Source organism: Hemicordylus capensis, chromosome 5 (genome assembly GCF_027244095.1).
Source record: "Hemicordylus capensis ecotype Gifberg chromosome 5, rHemCap1.1.pri, whole genome shotgun sequence".
Classification (NCBI taxonomy): Eukaryota; Metazoa; Chordata; class Lepidosauria; order Squamata; family Cordylidae; genus Hemicordylus; species Hemicordylus capensis.
In genome coordinates, this window is record NC_069661.1 from 49,035,170 (window position 1) to 49,052,957 (window position 17,788).

The window sequence follows — 17,788 nt, forward strand, 5'->3', positions numbered from 1 at the left end:
CCAAAAACTCATATGCATCCAAGATTTCTGGGAGACTTAGGCCTTATTCAATGTTCTGCACACATATAGTCTGTGTACAGTGTACACACGTGCAGACTGGGACACACGTACAGTTACGTTGAACAATAGGGATGTGCGAGCCAGCTTGAGGTCATGATCCAGGCCATGCAGATGGCCACTGGGCATGTGCGGTGGCCTCCAAAATGGCCACTGCCACCTCAGAGAGGCCATGACAGCAATCTCCAAAGCCCAGCAATGGCAGTAAGTCCACCATTTTTTTCCAGCAAAATAAATTTGGGTCTTGGACATATTTACTGTTTTCTAGGCATAAGGTCACTGGGCTTAAAAGAGAAGCCATAGATCAGTGGTACTGGTACATAGATCAGTGGTACATGCTTGTCTCCCACTCAAAAAGGTAGCAGGTGATAGGGGAAACCTCTGTCTGAGACTCTGGAGGACTACTGCTAATTGAGCTAGATGAACCAATAGTTTAGCTCAAAATAAGACAACTTCATATGGACATAAATATAATTTCAGTTGGAAATTGGCAGGCCTGACTGCTGAAGGAGACCTTAATTACATTCCTGTAGCATTGAATAAAGGTTATTTAACTCCTCTTTCTTTGTCCTGTTATTGCTGACGTCTTTCTGGATTTCTCTCTCCATCTCTTCTCTTTCCTTTCACCCACTTGATTCTGTTTGTACTTATACCTCATCCCTTGTATTCATCCCCTGCTAACTGAGCAAAAAGGCACCTTTTTAAAAGGGTAATTCTCTTTATTGAGCAGGGGGTCAGCAACTGGCCCTATCCAGCACAGCATCCCTTCAGTGGCTGTTGCTGGTGGCTACCTTATGTTTCTTTTTTAGATTGTGAGTCCTTTGGGGACAGGAAGCCATTTTATTTTATTTATTTATGTATTTATTTATATCTATGCAAACCACTTTGGGAACCTTTTGTTGAAAAGTGGTATATAAATATTCTTCATATTCATATTTGTAACTCTCTAAGCAGCTTTCGGTGCCGCTGTAGAGAGTTCCAGCTTGGACCCTTGGAAACATATGTTTACAATTTGCTTCTCCAGTATAAAGATGGGATCCATAGCCACACCCTCTGGGGTATGAAAATGCCACCATTAAAACTACAGTCCAGAGTCAGACAGCTACATAATGAACAGTGAATTTTATTTCCATCCTAAAAGGTGCATTTTGTTTATGCCAAGATAAACCTTTTGGAGAAGAAAAGTGTATCAAAACTCAAGTGTGCTTGACACATTTGTATAACTGTCAGTTTGAGACCATTAAACTGACACTTGTGGTACAAGGATTTTTTTTTTTTAACTGCTTCTCCAGGATGTATGGATATAGTATATGTTGCATGTAGAGGAAACCACATATGCCACAAAGAAAATTACAGGTTTCTGTAGAGGGAAGGGTAAGGCAAAAGAAACAAAGAGTTAGACATATGAGGTCATAAACGTTTTGGTTTTTCATTTCATGGTTTCTTTAAGCAACCAGAAAGTTCTTGTTTGTGGAGAACAGGCAAAAACTCTTACCAAAAAAGTTTCCATATTTCATACATATATTGTGATAGTAATTTGTGCCAGTCAAAGTCACAGTCTCTTTTGCAGCATTCTAGTCATCCACCGCGGCCCACCAGGTGCTCCATAAATCCCTTGTATTGGCAGCCCCAAGCCTGAGTGATGCCCTTTTGACAGCTCGGATCTAAATCAAGATAAGTTGGCAAAAGAAGACTCCAAAAGGCACTTCACATAAGAACCACTAACATTCTTTCTACATATGTTAGGAGTGGTCTAAGAATTCACAGAAAGGAAGAAAAGATCCATTTTAAGGAGCTTAAATTCAGAGGAATATTTATTCCTCTGAATTTAAGGTCTTTAGAATTGGTCTTTTCATTTTACATTTTTACACTTCTGTGAGATTTTAGCATTTACTTCTACAACATTTCCTGAACCCATTAATTGCTCTATACAAGAAGAAGGAGAAAGGAGATTTTTGTGTGGTTCTGTGCATAGCCGTAACTAGGACAACAGGTCAATCTAAGCTAATTGGGACTTAATTAGTAGCGCTAATGTTTTTTGCTCAAGAAACTAGAGAAAAACATGAAATCACAGCAAGACGTAAAACATAAAGATAATGCACCTGTTAAGGCACAGAGAGCAATGGGGCAAGTTGTGTAAGGGGAAGTTGACAAAAGATAAACAGACAAGAAAACCAGTGGTAGCTCAATCATTTCCAGTGAGGAATCTGAAATATGCTACCCAGCACTAAAGCCTGTTCACTCTCCTAGAGGGTTTCCATTGAAGAAAGCAGATCTTCAGGAGGACTAATGTAGGGATAGCCAAGCTTTCCCAGACAGCAGGTTTTATTGCAGGTTTACTTCGAGGCTTTACAAGTTCAAATTTGTCCCCAAAAAGTGAGGGGTGCTAGGCTCTAACACAGAATGAAATACCTGAATCATGTGTGCTCCCCAGTATCTCACACAGACTTTGGCACGAATCCAGCCAATGTGTGAATGCACACCCTCCATTCCAAGCTAAAAGTCCCATCTGGAAATGCTCCAGCTGTTGTTGGATTACAACTCCCAGCATTCCCAGCTGCTATTGTAGTCCAACAACAGCTTGGGAGCCTCAGATTGCCCAGCTCTGGACTAATGCAACATCAGAGGTAAGATTAAATAGACCTCTGAAATTGCAATTTAATTCAAAGAGAGAAAGATCACATTCTCATCCTGGCTCCTACTGAACCACAACTTTTTTTCCACATATCACAACAACATCCATTGGGGCTACTTTCCCATTTAGCCACAAAGAAAGGGACAGAGTTCATGACTTCAGTTTGAAAGTCCATAGACTTGATGGGCCAATGCTACATCAGAGCTTTCCAAGCCTCAGTCTAATGTATTACTGGAAAATGGAAAATATTTATCAGTTCCCCTTTGAGTAAGATTCCTCCCATGAGGACTTGATATGTCAAAGGGCAGCTTTTTCCCCCCAGTTCCACAGTTTTCCTCTTGTAACATTTGCTACCTAGTTCAAAATGTATTCCCATGAACACTGAATCATTTATTTTTCTCATCAAATACATAGCATTTTACCCTTTCAAAATGTATTTTGTCACCACAGGGGGTTGGGAGAGAAGGGAAAGAAAAAGGCCTGAAAAGTAAATGAAATATTAGGGATTATTTAATTCTGGAAGAAGTTCAATCTCATCTTTCATGATTTTTTCCCCCAGCAAATTGAAGTAGTTTGCCATTATAATTGCTTGTGTAACCTAATAGCAATAAAACACCCACCTCCATCTTTATTAAATTTTAAAACTGGCTGAGAATGTGCTTTGCTCAAATGCTGCTGATGGGTGGAACTAATGTCCCACTGCAATATGTTTGCAAGGGGGGAAACTTGCCAGGTACCACACATTGCTCCTCCCCACCTCCTCAACAGCAGACATACAGCTAGATACAGGGTACACGGTAACAGCACATTACACAGTTTTTGATATTCTTGGCTTGGTTTGGCTCTCATTTACCCCAAGAAAAACCAGCAAAGTAATGAAACTCTGGCTAAATGAGCAGACCTTTTACTGCAGGTATTGACTTACATTATTTTTGTTATGTTGCAGTGAGCTCAATGAAAAAGTCCATGGAAATTTTGTGGCAAGGTTCCCCCCCCCCCCCCGCCCGCCCCACTTTCAGACATGCTTATCTAACCATGCCAGCAGAGTTACAGGTATTCAAGGTCAGAAACTGATATCCATCTGACATGCTTTGTGTGCAGTATGTTTGCATAGTGGACAGAAAGGTCTTAATTAGATGATCTGATAAACATGACATGCACCACTTGCTATCAGCACTTCTATTCACTTACAATATGGAGCTTTCTTATTTCAGAGGGAAGACTGAAAACATTGATGTTATGGGGCAGGAAAATATATGATAGGGTTTAGATTGTTTTATGGCTGTATAAAATGATTACCATATACGTTTAAATCAGCGGGTTTTTGTTTTACTAGCACGGAATAAAGTTTTATTGATAAGAGCCTACTGAGTTTTTTATTCGGGTGAATAATTTAACAGTGAATTTTACTGTCAATTGATAAAGTGCCTGGTTTATGGAGTGGAACATATTGAAATTACGTATTTATTCCTGTCAATTTATGTATTTGAACCTGAAACCTAAACACATTTGGTACTTTGAAGTAAGCGTGACACACATATACCCACACATTTAACTCGTAAGAGTTTGGATTTTCTGTATTTACATCCACTTGCAAAGCCATTCTAAGTGTGAGATATGGGTGAGTTTACAAAACTATTTTTTTCCAAATAAATGTCACGACATGAAGAGAAATCCATGTAGCACCTCCACAGTTACTTATAAACTCACTTGGCATGGTAATATATAGCGCCACAGGAAACAATGGATTTCTTGAAGCTTTTAAAAAAATTACTTTAAAAAGAATTGCAGGGATTTTTGCCTACTTTCCAGTAGGCTTATGAAATCACCCGGCATTCCATGTGTGTATCCGTGTGTCTGTGTGTCCATCCATGTATGTGTTCCTCCTATCAACTTTACAATGCCTGGACCAATATTAACCAAATAGGGTACAGTTGTAGGAAGACCTCGATGGCGTAGTTTGTGATGATGTCATCCACCCCAATTCAAAATGGCAGATGCATCAACTTTTGAGGTGCAAGTGAGCTAACTTGTGAACTGCCTAACTGATTTGAATCAAATTTGGTACAGTTCTAGTGAGTGACATACAGGGACACCCCATCAACAGAGTTTGTGGTGATGTCATCCACCCCAATTCAGACACGTAAGTGTTTGAGGCCCAAGTGGGCTAACTTGTAGACTGCCTAACCAATTTGAACCAAATTTGCTACAGTAGTAGTGTTTGACACACAGGGACACCTCAGTGGTATAGTTTGTAATGATGTCATCCACCACGATCTAAAACAGCAGACACGGGACGTTTGAGGCTCGAGAGGGATAACTTGTAGACCGCCTAACCGATTTGAACCAAAGTTGCTACAGGTATAGGGACACATAGGGATGGCTCAAGGGAACAGTTTGTAATGATGCCATCCTCCATGATTCAAGATGGTGGACACATGAACGTTTGAGGTGCAAGTGGGAACTGCTTTGGAACTAATTTGGTACAGTTGTAGGGACACATAGGGACACCTCAAACACATAATTTGTGATGTTGTCATTCACCCCAATTCAAGATGGCAGATGCATGAACATTTGAGGCACAAGTGAGCTAACTTGTGAACTGCCTAACTGACCCAAATTTAGTCCAGTTGTAGGGATAGTGAAAGGAAAGTATGCAGATTAATTCTTATTAGAAGAACTTGTTCACTTTATAGAATAGTAGGTGTGGCCCATCATTGACAGGACAAAGTCATTTCGCGTAAATTACACCTATAGGAAAGTTCAAGAAATTAATATATGCAATAGAATTTTTTATTAATGTGCTTACAAAAGGGAAGAAAAGAATAGTTTGAAATTGGTAGGATTTCAACTTCAAACTTTATTCATTTTATTGAATAGTTACTATATATGGAAAATTTGAATCATCCTAAATTTGAATCTGAGAAAGATCTTCTGCTTCTCTTGAGCATGATGTTGTTTTGCAATTATTGTAAAATTATTGTTTAATTATTTTATTTTTATTATTTTTATTATCTATTGTTTAATTATTTAACACAATAATTATGATTGTGTTAAAAATCTGTTGAGAACAATATCAGCTAAAATATGATTATATTCAGAATTTCTTCTAAAAATAAAAAAATTAAACCTTTCGCCCAGCATATTCTGGTGTAAAAAGTAGTGGATTCAGCTAATTTAAATGGCAGGTTTGTGTATGCAAAATTGGATCTCTGTAGGTGATAGGGGAGGATGATTTTATTTCACAGAAACACTCCCACAGACTCTTCAAAATATAGAATAGATTTAATATGTTAATATTGTATATGAAGCTGCCGTTTATCAAGTTGACTACTTGAAATAAGGTATAATCTTAGACCTTCTGCATGCAAAAAATGTGCTCTACCATTGAGGTATAATCCCCTTCTTGCTTTAAGAGCATAGAATTGCATTAATTCTAGATAATCACGATCTGTGAGAAGAGCTTCTGTCAGGCTTGTGGGGAGAGTGGGCTTAGCCTGCTCTCCCTACAGATGAACAGCCACTCGTAGCTGGGCAGCCAAATTGGCCACTCACACGGCTACCGGCTTCATCACAGAGCCAGCAGGGGCTGCAGGGATCGAGGGGCGCGTGACCCCTGGGAGTCCCAGGATGCCCTGCACGAGCATACGGGGCATCCTAGAGAGCCCCCAAGCCAGGGAGGCTGTTTGCAGCCTCCCGGCAGGGGTCTACTCATGTGTTGCCATGGCACAGAGCCGCGCCACACCCGCACACGAACAATCAAATGGGGTTAGTGGAGTGCTAGCTTTGCTAACCTTGTTTAAGGGGAGGGGTACTTTAGGTGGTTTGCTGCCGGGAGCTGCACGGCTCCCGTGGCAGCAGACAACCAGGAGAAGTCGGGCTAGGCTCCCTTAGCCCAATTTCTCCTGGCCGTGTGAATAGCTTCATTGAGTTTCAAGATGATCAAACAATAAGCCAAATTTCCAGGACTTCCCCTTGCATTTTCTTTAAAGTAGTCCCCGTAGCTAGAAAATTCCCTGTTAGAAAGGAGTTCCCTAAGAATTTATTCCACTCAGTCCAGTTGATAGATGTTGGTGAAAAGGGTATGTTTAAAGAATGTACTGTATTCTAAAAGAAGTTGCCCATGTGGTGTAGCAGTGGTTGAAGACTGCTGTTATGCTCTACATTGTAGTTTGTATTAATTACCTAGAAGTGAGATCTTCTGGTTTTTGTTTAAAAAAAAAAAAACATGTTGATAAGAATGTAGCTTACAAAATTTGGTATACTGGTGAAAATCTGTACTGGTGAAAATCTGATAATACTGTTTTGCCCCAAACTTGCTGGTTTGGGGCAAAAGAGTTTTTCTGCGCTTTCCATTTATATGTATCCAAAAGGCTCTGCATTTTTATTTGAATACTTGATTTGCACATTGTAGTGTAGTGCTTCAGTCTCCTCTGATTACCTATAGCAGAGGTACACAACCTTTGGCACTCAAACTACTGTCGAACTACAATTAATTTTATGTATGTATGTATGTATGTATGTATTTATTTATTTATTTATTGAATTTTTATACCGCCCTACCCAATTCGGCTCAGGGCAGTTCACAAACAAAACAAAAACAGTTAAAATCAATCACAAATAAAAACAAAAATTTTAAAATACCATAAAACAATCAGTTAAAAACAATTTAAAAACCCTAAAAAAAAAATGTTCATCATGGGGGAGATGTTCATCATCTCTAGCCACAATGTGGCTGTGTTGTGAACCAAGCCTGATCTGTATACTAGATATGCTCATGAGCTAGCATACAAAAATAGGCTTGTTTCATCAGAGTCACAAAGTGACCAGTCCTTTTATACAGTGACCATGTAGGATCTGGGCATGCAAACAGAGACAGAGAGAGACACACACACTCAGAAAGTTCAATGGGCTTTATTATAGAAAGTTGCTCATCAGGATCAAATCATCCAAATTAAAGACATGTTTCCAATTCAAGGTGTGGTGCAATGTGCCTAACTAACATATGTGTGTGCAATCAGTAATTACAGCTATCTAATAATCTAACAAAGCCTAATAAAACATTTAGAGAGAAGCAGAGAAAGAAGGAAGGAGGGAGGGCTTAGGAAGGGGCTGGCAGTAATTAGTAGGGAGGAGGGATCCAAGGCTTGTGGTGGCAGCATATTACCAGGGTCAGAGGCTTTGAGAGTGGTGGGAATTCAGCTGTAGCTGGGAACAGCAGCTTGGGAGCGATGGTCAAGCTTCTGGTGTTCAAGCAGACTGGTCAAGCAGGCAGTTTGCTCAGCAGAGGGTGAGAGCACCATGGCTGAGGAAGTCTTGACTTCTCACTGCACAGCAGAAGTCAGAAGCAGAAGGCAGTTCCTGTCCATGGACAGAGTTCCTGCTTGTTGCCCTGTGGCTATAGCAGCAAACTCTTGGAGGGCTCTTGAGCTAAGATCTGCTTGTTAGGCAAAGCTTGCTGACTCTGTCCAGTAAGCCTCATTCTTTATAGTTGTATTTTCCTTTGATCTCCATTTTAAAAAGTACCACAATAATATACTCCATAAAGTATTCAAAATATCCTCATCCTTCCTGGGTCGCAAAAAGGTGACAATTTGCTGTTACCTTCTGGATATTGTCTTTTAGTTATTCAGGATATCAGCTCAGTCCACAGTGATCTGAATCCCATCTTCTGTTAGCTGCTATTTAGGGGAGGGGACATTCCACTTTGCCCAAAGCAAATCTGCATCTCTGAGCTGCAAATGGGCATCTTCGCTTGTCCCCAGATTTCTGGTGCCTGGTCCCAGAAGGTGTTAAAAGGTGTCAATAGAATAAGAACTAAATCTATTGGGTGTTTTCTTTGTGTGCATCTACCTAGAGTAGAATTTCTATAGACAGCAATTGAGTATCCCCTTTGGGCATAGCAGAGCAATCATTGACAAGGATTAACATAGACCTTGCAGGAGGAAGTGAGAGCTCAGCTTCTCACTTCTTCCAAACATTGTCTGATAGTGGGTTAGATTTTAGCATTTGGATCACTCAGGCCTGGCCTTTGTGTTTCTTTGAGTACCCATTTCACAATACAATGCTGGATTGCCTCTTCCTTCACAGAGCAGTTAGCTGAGGCAGTCATGAGACCTGAGTGTCAGTTCACCTTGAGTTCAGGCACTAATTGATCTCTTAATAAAATGGAATCAGACATAGGCCTGAATTCCATATACGTCTGGGTTGGTACCTCTGGGTCAAATGTTGGGGTAAGGGGGTCTCCAACAGCTGGGGATAATGGGAGTTGTTCAACAACAGCTGGAGTGCCAAAGGTTGCCTACCCCTGACCTATAGCAACAAACAATGGGGTTATACACACAACCATCTGGGCAGGCAGTGGAGAAGGCAGGGTTCAACCTACCTTCCGCTAGTTGACCTCTCTGAGCCTCTGTGGCATGCAAGCCATACAACCACATGATCAGTGCTGCCAGGAGCAGTACAGATGACTATGAGCAGTGTGTGGGTAAACAGAGTCCAGGACACATTGTCCCAGCCTCCATGAACCCCACAGTGCACCGTGTGCTGAGCGCAGTGCACTGGGGAATCCCCCAGGGGATGTGCGTTCTAGGTGCTCGTCTCTGTGTCAGCGCGAGCTGCAAGCAGATATATAAAGGACATAGGAACATAGGAAGCTGTCATATACTGAGGCTATTCACACGATGGGAGAAAATCGGGCTAGTGGAGGCTAGCCCAATTTTCTCCCATCGTGTGAACCACCAGGCTCGGCTGCGAGCCCAGTGGTTCCTAAGCAGGTAACCCGCTACAGTGCCCTTTCCCTTAAACCAGGTTCGCGGAGCAAGCCTTCTGCAAACCTGGGTTTTTTACTTGTGTGTTGCCACGGCATGGCTCCGTGCCGCAGCAACTCATTAATAGACCCCCGGCCGGGAGGCTTAAAAGCAGCCTCCCAACTCGGGGGTCTCTCCAGCATGCCCTGCATGCTCGCGCAAGGCATACTGGAGCTTCCGGGGGCCGCACGGCCCCCAAACTCCCCACCCCAAGCCAACTCTGTGACTGAGCCAGCAGTTGTGTAGGCGGCCGCTGCGGCCGTCCAGAGCAGACTGCTCCCCGCAAACCCCCTAGAGGCTCTTATCATGGATCGTGAGAAGAGCCTCACTGAGTCAGACCATAGGTCCATCATATGAATGGGAGACTGGATGTGTGAGCACTGCAAGATATTCCCCTCAGGTGATGGAGCTGCTCTGGGAAAAGCAGAAGGTTTCAAGTTCCCTCCCTGGCATTATCTCCAATATATGGCTGAGAGAGACTCCTGCCTGCAACCTTGGAGAAGCCGCTGCCAGTCAGTGTAGACAATACTGAGCTAGATGGACTTATGGTCTGACTCAGTGAGGCTCAACTCAGCAACAATGTGCAATGACTTTGCACATTGCACATTGATCATTGACTTTGTGAATTTCTTTCCACAATGACCATTGACTCTGCAAGCAGCTCACACCACTGGCACACAATCCTGGGAGCAGAGTTAAAGGCACATTTGCACCCTTAACCTCAGCTAAGGGCTGGGCTTTGGCACTGAGTTTAGTGCCACAGCATAGCCAGGATTGTTGCAGATCCCAGCAGTTCTCACAGGCAGCCATGTCCAGTCCTGGCTTCTTAAGCCTGGGCTTGGGCTACTCATGAAAACAGCCCCAATGAATAGCATGGAGACTTGTCTAGCACTAGCATAAATGCTGTTGTGCTAGCATAAGGACATAGCAATGAGCATTGTGCAAAGAAATTCACATCTGTTCCAGACCAGCTCTTGGGCTAGCGCAACATATTGCAATTGTGAGGGTTTCAACCTCTTGCAACATTTTCTATATATTCAAGAGGATAAGTCTTTGCACAACACACAGTGGAGTGGTTTCTCTTCCACTAGCAGTAACACAAATTTGTGATGCACAACCACAAAAAGCTTCCTTCTCCAAGCACCTCTGTGAATACTATTCATTGGGGCTATTCACACGGTCTGCAAAAATTGGGCTAAGGGAGCCTAGCCCGGTTTTTGCAGCCCATGAGAACCACTGGGTCGCCTGCTTCTGTAGCCCGGTGCTTAAACCAGGTTTGCGGATCGAGCACTCTGCAAACTTGGTTTTAGCAATTGTGAGTTGCTGCGGTGTGGCTCCACACCATGCCTACTCATGAGTAGAGCCCCAGAGGGGAGGCAAAAAGCCACCTCCCAGCTCCGGGGGTCTCTCCAGCATGCCCTGCGCACTCGCGCAGGGCATGCTGTAGCTTCCAGGGGCTGATTAGCCTCCACTCCCCTCAGCACCCGCTGGCTCCGTAATGGAGCTGGCCATCGTGGGGGCAGCTGCTTCGGCCGCCCAGAGCAGACTGCTGCTCGTGTGCGGGGAGTGCAGGCTAAGCCCGCTCTCCCCGCTCACCCTCCTCAGGCGGGTCTCTGTGATCGTGAGACCCGCCTCATTTAACTTTTGGACGTGAACTGTTAGGCACTTTCATTGATGGGCTGTAGGGTTAGCCATCTCATCAAATTTTATTGTTTTATTAAATGATCATGAACAATATGTTCCTTTTAAGATTACCAAACTTATTTTGCAAGCTGCTACAATTAAAAAAGAGTTTATAAACCTGAGCCTGTAAAACTGCAAGGATGTTGAATTAGTTTAATTTGCTATGGGCCAGACTATTTGTATCTATTTGATATACACCCTTGAATGGGTCCATTTTAGATTGTCTAAGTATGTGAAGTATATTTAATGACAACTTTGTGAATGAAAAGTTCGCCAACTGGTGCTATATGAAACCTACTTCTATTACTATCCTAAATAAGTAAGCACTTTTTTTTAAGCTGCAAGATATTTTAGGATGTAAAATAATCTGCTCTAAAGTCAACTTTTTGCAATGTAAGGGATGATACCAAAAGGAAAAGAGAATAAGAATGTTCTCGTGACCACAGATTCCTAGGTAGGAGAGGGCACCAGTTGTTCTCACCAGTTGGGCACCAGTTGTTCCCATCGGTTCCAAGCCTGATTAGCTCAGTTCCGCTACCCAGATTAAATGTGAGGTAGGACAACAACAAAAAGAGCTGTCCTACCTTTTTGTTTTGATCATCTGTGCATCCAGCACAATTTAAACTGTTCCCGGGCTGCCGGCTGCCATGTTTATCATAGACTCCTGTGGGTTGTGGGGCCAAGCAGAGCAAAGCTGCTGCAGTACTGAGGGGCTGCCTCTCAACTGCTTGCACAATTCATTGTGGGATATGTGAGAGCCAGCGTGGTGTAGTGGTTAGAGTGCTGGACTAGATCTGGGGAGACCTGACTTCAAATCCCCATTCAGCCATGAAACTAGCTGGGTGACTCTGGGCCAGTCACTTCTCTCTCAGCCTAACCTACTTCACAGGGTTGTTGTGAAAGAGAAACTCAAGTATGTAGTACACCACTCTGGGCTCCTTGGAGGAAGAGCGGGATATAGAATGTAAAATACTAATACTACTATGTGAAGCTCCCAATTTCAGCAATGGAGAATGCCACTATGGCATTCATGTGAGCATGCAAACTGCAGAGCCCAAAGGAGGCTCTGGTCATCTGGGAGGCATGAGGTAGAAGAGCTAGTCTCGAGAGGAGAGCTGGTCTTGTGGTAGCAAGCATGACCTGTCCACTTAGCTAAGCAGGGTCCACCCTGGTTGCATATGAATGGGAGACTACAGGTATATGTGTGAGCACTGTAAGATATTCCACTTACGGGATGAAGCCACGCTGTGAAGAGCATCTAGGTGCCAAGTTCCCTCCCTGGCATTATCTCCAAGATAGGGCTGAGAGAGATTCCTGCCTGCAAACTTGGAGAAGTCGCTGTCAGTCTGGGTAGACAATACTGAGCTTGATGGACCAATGGTCTGACTCAGTATATGGCAGTTTCCTATGTATGTCTTCCCTCTAGCCCACCCCCATATGGTCATGAGAACAAGCCCAATGACTACTAAAAAGGGACACAAGCTGGGGATGTTTAATGTTGTGGTCTACAGTAATTCAGTTCTGTTCAGTGTGCACAGGTTACTGATGCACACAGGTAGATATGCATAGTGATTAAACACCATCCAGAAAGGAATCTTCATATAATCAAGCAATTGCTTCAAGATTCTTTAAGTAATATACATATGCACTTGTGTGTATCAGAAGCCTTTACATAAAAAAGACAAGTCAAAAATTGTAGCAAACCGCTTGTGTGCAACAATTTACACAAATTCTGGACACCTTTTTTAAAAAATTAAGGAAGAATAGCAGATTGCAAACTCATTGGTCAGCCTTTGCAAACTAATATTCAAAAGTCCAAAATCTGGAGAGAAATTATAAAATAAGGGGAGTAAATACAGTAGTTCTTTTTAAAGTGGACTAGTGATCATGATCTTCCTTCATGAAAGGCTGCCTTAGGTCTATTTTTAAAAAAACAATTATATTAAAGCATTGAGATAAAATAACAGTATCAAAGTAAAATAACAGTAATTTACAGGTCACATTAAAATAGCTCACTGTATTCACATCGTGCTGTAAAGCAGTAAGTGCACCACTTAAATTGATGGCATTTCTAGACTATAATAAGTAGGATTGAAATCAGTCCTACTATATGTTCTGGAACATTGACAGTAGTTACCTTGAAATCAATGGGACTATTCATGTGCCTAAAATAAAGCCTGTGTGTGCAAATGTTCTCACACAGGGGATGAAATATTTAAATGCTCCCAGTAAACCAATCTGTTTGTTCAAAATGTAACCAATGCAAAGGTATTAAAACTAAAAACTTGGCTATTTGCATGAAATAACTAGCAAAAATAGAAAAACTTCTTTAGTATATTGAAAACAACAGGGACTAAGATAGTGTTGTTTTTTATTTCTTTCTAATTGATTTACAACATGTGATGCATAACTGTTTATTTAAACTATTGGGCTTTCATTTTATGTTTCAGCTGTTGCTACTTGGCTTCTTATTCATTTACATGATGTTTATCGGAATCATTTTGTTAGGTCAGAAACAAATGGAATAATCATTTGAAAACTTGATGCCAAAAACCCATCATTTCCTGTAATAAGAATCACGATTCACCCATTAGCACCACAGTAAACCTATCTAGCACACTTATACAGTGTGCCATTAAAAAGATTAATTTTGTTGCCAGCTCATTTAATCAAATAGCCTTCTTGGCAAAAGGGCACAGATTAATTTGTCATAATTAAATTTTAGGGGCACTAAATATTGTACCCTACAGGCAACAGAAACTATGCTTTTACCCTTAAGTGAAGCTCTGTAGCAACAGCTCTTGCCTTTCAAAAGTATATAATAGAGGTGTACTAATCTGAATGTGTCACTGGAAGAGAGCCAGCATAGCATAGTGGTTAGAGTGTTGGACTAGGACCAGGAAAACCCAGGTTTGAATCCCCATTCAACCATGAAACTCACTGGGTGACTCTAGGCCAGTCATTTATCTTTCAAACTAGCCTACCTCATAGGGTTGTTGTGAGAATAAAAATAACCATGTATACCACTCTGAGCTCCTTGGAGGAAGAGCGGTATATAAATGTAATAAATACATAAATGAAATAAGTAAAGCATGTATTAAGCGCTTATTTTATTTTTCAAATCTGTGTGTATACCGCCCCAAACTTCTGTCTCTGGGCAATTGTAGTGTTACAATTGTTACAATACACCCAGTGTTACAATACACCCAGTGTTACAATACACCCACTTGTAGTGTGAGTGGAAGCAATTCCACTCACGCAAGAGGGAGAAGTAATTTTCTCCTTTCTTTGATCCCTCCTAACTGATACAGTCCCATTGTGCCACATGTCATCCACATGTTGGGGAGACTGACAAAAACAACTCCTCCATTTTGCATTAAGTGAAGCTTCTTCTGCTTGTGCTACAAGCACTTAGGATAAAGCTCAATGGTTGACATCCGAATGAAGCAGCAATGCAATGGGAGAAGCACCAGTGTATTACCAGTGCTTCTGAAGAGTTCCAAACTAATGCTTAATCAATCAACCAATCGTTATTAGGGCTGTGCACAAAGCATGCTTTGAACTGCAGTTCAAGCACAGTTTGGGAGCTTTAAAGAAAAGGAGAGCAGTTCCTTACCTGCTCTCTGGGTGGTGTGCATCCCAAGAAGCCCCTCGTGGCACCAGCATGCACATGGCATCGGCACATGCAAGGGGCACACTGCGTGGGGCTTCTTGGGATGCGCACCACCCCAACAGGAAGCTGCATGGGGTGGTGGCTTTCTTAAAGCTCCTGACCTGTGCTCCCGACCTGTGCTCAAACCATGGTTCATGCACATCCCTAATCTGTATTATGGTCTCAGACCAGCACAAGGTCATCATCATCAGTTTTATTACGGCCATTGGCCAGCAAAAATGGTAGTAACAAATATACACAGTACGTCAATAAAACAATGCTAAAACACAATATGACAGATTACAATCAATAATAATAAATTATTTAAAAACAACAGACAGCTCTCACAGTTAGGCACTTAATAGGGACCTCAACCTAATGGCAATATAGAAAAATTTAGCCACAACTGCTGTAGTCCCAGGGCTCGAATCCGCGAGGCAGTAATAAGTATAAAAGAGATCACACCTTCCAGGAAATTTAAGTAACAAAGGGGAAATGAGCTCTTCTCTAGCATCCTGATACAACGAGCAGTACAACAACACATGGGTGACAGTTTCCAGAAGGCCAATGCCACAAGGGCAGAAAACTGCAACAGGATTATCTTTTGCAAACCTCCGATCCAAAAGAGAAGAGGGCAACACATTGAACCGGGCCCGGGCAAATGCAGCCCGAAATTTGGAAAAATGTAGCGTTGTCAAATAACTAGCACCTCTATCTCCCCAGGGTGGCAAAATCCCAAAATGTAAAGGGGAGCAAGTCCTATTGGCCGAAGACCTAAGTTCCTGCCGTTCAATATCATGCAACCAGAGAAATAATATTTCCTTCACCTTATTATATTCCCAAGTGAGGAGTTCTGAAGGAGAAAGGCCCAGTTGAATAATTTTATTATTTACAAATGTTAGCCAGGGGTTAGGATAAGAATCCACCCATAGACGTTGGAAAAAAGAAAATTCCTGAATCTCAGAACAGAGTTTACTCCATCTAGCGAAAGTAAGCTCCCAGGCTTTACAGACAATAGAGAAAGACCCAGATTCCAAACATAGAGCAGAATAAGGCACACATCTAGGCACTGCAAAATTGCTCTCAGAAAAATAGACTGTACTCTCTCCAGTTCAGCTGTTACACCCTGGATCCATAGCGAAACTCCAAAAAGTAGTTGGGCCACGATCTTAGCATGAAATACCTGGAGTGCCATGGGAACAAACTGGCCCCCTTTAGAGTAGTAAAATCACAAAAAGGCACTGAGGGTATTGCGGGCTTTGTGAATTGAAGACAGCCTTTGAGTTTTCCAATTTAGATTATATTGAAATGATATGCCTAAATATTTATAGTTGTAAACCTGCTCAATGTGGTTCTGATTTATTACCCATTTATATAGTTTCCTGGATTTAGAGAAAACCAGGACCTTTGTTTTTTTGTAGTTAACTGTTAGTTTGTTATCATTGCAGTAGCCGGCAAAAGCACGCAACAGTCTTTGTAAACCTAATCTGGACTGGGATAGCACGGCTGCGTCATCGGCATAGAGTAAAATGGGCACTCGTTTGTTAGCCAGCTTTGGGGCATGGGTGTCCACACTCTCAAGAAATGGAGCCAAATCATTGATAAAGAGATTGAACAGTGTCGGGGCCAAGACGCAGCCCTGTCTAACCCCTCGAGTAGAGGGTATAGAATCAGTTAGGGCCCCATTGATAGCATATCTAACCCGTAATGAGGAATTGGAATAAAGCTGCATCATCAAAAATAGCAATATCTTATCTATTGTTGTTTTTTCAAGTTTGGACCATAATAAATATCTGGAGATAGAATCAAACGCGGATTTTAAGTCAATAAAGGCAACAAAAAATTTACATTTGGGGCCGCTAGAGTATTTCTTTGCTAGATGGTGCAAGATCATACAATGATCGAGAGTAGAGCGGCCTGCTCTAAAGCCTGCTTGTTCAATCCCGAGAATTTGATTTTCTGAGATCCATGCCTCAAGCTTAACCAAAAGGTACAGAGCATATAATTTGCCAACCACTGACAGCAAACTAATGGGTTGATAATTGGATGGGTCTGAATGGGAACCATTTTTGAATATGGGAACCACTATTGCTGATTTCCATTGCTCTGGAACAACGCCTGAACTATTGATCGATGTAAATAAATTAGCTAAAACTGAAGCCCACCATTCTATATTAGATTTTAATAGTTCAGGAAGAATAAGATCAGGACCAAGAGCTTTTCCATTTTTAAGGTGACCTATTAGATCCGTTATTTCAGCGGGCATAACAGGAGGCCAATGGGGCAACTCCCCAATCAGAGGGGGAACAAAGATCTGGCTAGGCTGGGCATCATTATAGACAGCAAAAAAGTGAGATTCCCACGATCTAGCTGGAATTTTACAAGGGATATTAACCCAGCCGGTTGCCAGAACCAATCTCCAAAAAGTGTGGCTATCTTTATTAGTAGTGGCCATGATAAGCTTGTTCCAGACATTTCGCAATGCTTGTTGTTTAGCATATTTAAGACTACTTTTGTATGCCTTTTTAATCTGATAGTAGATTGATGGGACTGTTTGTTCTGTACCCGATCTGTATTCTCTATAGATACTCAGCAGTTGTTTACGTAAAGCCCTGCAACGCAGATCAAACCAGTTATTAGCTGCTCTTTTACTACAGGTCTGTGTGGAATGTAGCTTACTACAATGTAGGAACTTTTGCATAAAAGCAGTTTCCAATTTTCCGTATGCAACAATTGTTTGAGGTCCCAGGTGAGCTTGCACAATGGAATCAAATAAATCTCTACCTTCAGGAGAATCATAGAACCTGGAGATCTCATTTTCTACCTCCTTGAACCATTTTATCTTGCAGCTAAGATTGGCAGAACTTTCCTCAAAAGCACAGGGGAACAAATTACCCCTCCTTTCTTGAGGAAGATCTAAATAGATGTTCATGGGTAAGTGATCACTAAAAA

At 41.9% G+C, this 17,788-nt stretch overlaps 1 long non-coding RNA gene across 1 annotated transcript in view; it reads right to left on the reverse strand.

The window, feature by feature from the left end:
• Positions 1-1,336: 1,336 nt before the first annotated feature.
• LOC128328181 (uncharacterized) overlaps positions 1,337-17,788 on the reverse strand; it is a 55,992-nt gene continuing 39,540 nt past the window's right edge. Inside the window, exons 4-5 of the long non-coding RNA XR_008309064.1 lie at positions 1,553-1,721; positions 1,337-1,417 (exon numbers count right to left, since the gene is read on the reverse strand). This is a non-coding gene — a long non-coding RNA (uncharacterized LOC128328181). The remainder of the gene's footprint in view (positions 1,418-1,552; positions 1,722-17,788) is intronic.